The sequence below is a fragment of the Chinchilla lanigera genome, unplaced genomic scaffold (genome assembly GCF_000276665.1).
Source record: "Chinchilla lanigera isolate Chin_1 unplaced genomic scaffold, ChiLan1.0 scaffold00142, whole genome shotgun sequence".
NCBI classification, from domain to species: Eukaryota; Metazoa; Chordata; class Mammalia; order Rodentia; family Chinchillidae; genus Chinchilla; species Chinchilla lanigera.
The window spans coordinates 144,898-147,886 of NW_004955543.1; the positions used below are offsets into that span (position 1 = coordinate 144,898).

At 42.9% G+C, this 2,989-nt stretch overlaps 1 protein-coding gene across 2 annotated transcripts in view; it reads left to right on the plus strand.

Moving 5' to 3' along the window:
* The window catches only part of Tbc1d25 (TBC1 domain family, member 25), a 26,922-nt gene that overhangs the window by 17,584 nt on the left and 6,349 nt on the right, over window positions 1-2,989 (plus strand). The gene's annotated exons all lie outside the window — the stretch shown is intronic.

Genomic DNA, 2,989 nt, shown 5'->3' on the forward strand with positions numbered 1-2,989 from the left:
AACTCACAAAGATCCTCCTGCCTCAGCCTCCCGAGTGCAGGGATTATGCAGGGATTACAGGCGTGTGCCACCACGCCCGGCTCTCTTTATTGTTTCCAGAAGCTATCTGTCCTGTTTACCAAATTCCTGTATATGAATAGGTCTGTTTTAAATTCCTGATTTTCTTACACTGATCTCTTTATGAAATCCCAAACCAGTTTTAGGAGGAGGCTTTTTATTTCTTTCTTGTTGTTGTTTTGTTTTGTCCTTACTTGAAACAGGGTCTCACTATGTGTTCCAGGCTAGCCTTGAACTTGTAGTCATCCCAAATGCTGGGATTACAGGCAGGCCCCACCATGCCCTGCAGGAGTTTTAATTGTGGTAGCTTTTCTTTCTTCTTTCCCCTCTCTTTTTTGTGGTACCTGGGATTCAACCCTATTTAAATTCTGAGACTTGGTCTTCTTAGATTGCCCAGGCAAGATTTCAGTTTGTCATCCTGCCTCAGGCTTCTAGAATGCTAAAATTATAGGCATGTGCCACCATGCCCAGCTCAAAAATCTTCGTTGAGTATTGTCATGCACTTACTATTCTTCATATTTATAGAATTGGCTTATCATTGCATTAAAATCTTTATCGGGTCGGGTGTGGGACACAGCTGTAATTCCAGCACTCTGAGCTGATAAGGCAGGAGAGTTACAAATTGGAGGCCAGCCTGGGCAATTTAATGACTTAGCAAGACCCAGTGTCAAAATAAAAAAATAAAGAAGGGATAGGGGATGTAGCTAGCTCAGTGTGAGGGCCCCACAGTTCAATCCCCAGTGCCATGAAAAAGAATAATCACACAATAAGATCCTGATGGGAATTTGATTGGTGTTGCATTTTGTGTGTGATATTAGGAAATGAACCCAATGCCTCTGTTCCACTTATCTCCCAGACCTTTGTTTTTTCTTTTTACTTTTATTTTATTTTTTTGAGACAGGGTCTGGCTATATAGTCCAGGCTGGCCTTGAACTCACTAAGTACCCCAGGCTGGCCTTGACTCATGGCAGTCCTCCTGTCTCAGCCCTGCAATTACTGGGACTTCAGACACGCGCCACTGTGCCTGTCTGTTTTTATTTATTTTCAGAAAGGATCTCAGTAAATTGCCCAAGCTTGGGTCCTCCTGCCACAGCATCCTGAATAGCTGAGATTATAGGCATGTGCCACCAAGTCTGGGTTGGAGTTGCAGTTTTTAATGTTTAGGGGTTTTGCGGGGGACAAGGTCTAACTAGCTAGTCCAGGCTGGCTTTGAACTCATGATCCTCTTGCCTGAGCCCCACTCTCTGTCTGTCCATCTGACTTTCTATCTGCCTTTTTTTTCCTATATGACTGTCTATTCATCTTTTTGTTTCTTTGTCTTTCTGTCTTCTTTCTGTGTTTCAGCCCCCTGTCTGTCCATTATTTTTCTGTTTGTGTCTATCTTTCTGTCTGTCTATATATCTTGCTGTCGGTGTGTCTCTTGATCTGCGTCCATATTTCCATCTGTCTTACCTTCTTCCTGAGACACAATTTATCCTGCACCCCCAAGTTCAAAGAAGAAAGGTTTAACTTAGCTCACAGTTCGCAGAGGTCCATATTCTGCTGGTTCCAGGGCAAGGTGGCTTGGCAGAGGGGCATCGCAGAGGAGAGGCAGCCCAGCAAGGCAGACAGAAGCACTAAAGCAGTGAGCCTCTCTTTCCCTCTTTATTTTGTCCAGGCTACAGCCCCATTGGTTGGTCCCACTCACAGCCCAGGTGCATCTCCTGTCTTCAGTAAATCACGCAGCCACCATCAGAACTATGCTAATTCAGTCAGTGGGCTTATTAGGTGCCTGTTATCTAGATTCACACACCCTAGATCCAGCCACCTCTGGGCACATGAGGCTTTGAAGGGACATCTAGATATAAGCCATCACTCGAACTGTCTGTATATCCTCCTGACTGTACATCTGTCTGTCTGTCTCTCTCTCTGGTTGGCCCGCTGTCTTTGTCTGTTTGGATTTTTGTCTGTCTTTGTTTTTCCATTTTTCTGTCTCTTTGTCTTTCTTTTCTTTCTTTCTTTCTTTCTTTTTTTTTTTTGTACTAGGAATTGAACTCAGAACTTTGCGCTTGCCAGGCAGGCCTCTTTGTCTCTCTTTCTGTTTTTCAGTCTGTCCTTCTGTTTTTCCATCTGCCTTTCCCTCTTTATTTCTAGCTTTCTTTTTGTCTTTGTATCTGTCTGTCTGGGTTTTTCTTTTGTTTTGTTTGTTTTTTTGGTTTTTTGAGACAGGATCTTGCTCTGGAGATCAGGTTCTATGAAGTCACTATGTAACTCAGGCTGGCCTCAAACTTGTGGCAGTCTTCTTGCTTCAGCCTCCAAAGTTCTGTAATTACAGGTGTGCACCACTATGCCTGGCTCTTTTGTTTGTTTATTCGGTTGGTAGTTAGGTTTCTTTTTTGCTTTTTTGCTACAGGGTCTCTATATAGTTCAGAATGGCCTTGATATCACTGTATCCTTGGCTGGCGTTGAACTCATGGAAATCTTCCTTACCCTCCTGAGTGCTATATTACCAGCATGGGCCACCACACCTGGCTTGTCCAACTGTCTTTGTCTGTTTCTGTTGTCAGTCTGACTTTCTGTCTGTCTTGTTTTGTCACATTTTGTCTGTTTTTCTGTCTGTATGTCTTTCTGTCTACATATCTGTATATCTTTTTCTGATTTTTTATCTTTCTGGCTGTCTTTCTGATTATCTTTCTATCTTTTGGTCAGTTTTATTTTTTGTCTGTCTGGCTTTCTGTCTGTCTTTATGTCTTATCTTTTTGTCCATCTGTCTTTTTCAGACAGGGACACACTGTGTCCCCAGGCTGGTCTCAAACTCAAAGCCATCCTCTTGCCTTAGCCGCTTGAGTGCTTGGGATTAGAGGCATGTACCACCATGCCTGGCTTCTGTCTTTGTCTTTCGATTTTTTCCTTCCTTCTTCCTTTTTTATCTTCTTTTATTTCTTTTTTTTTT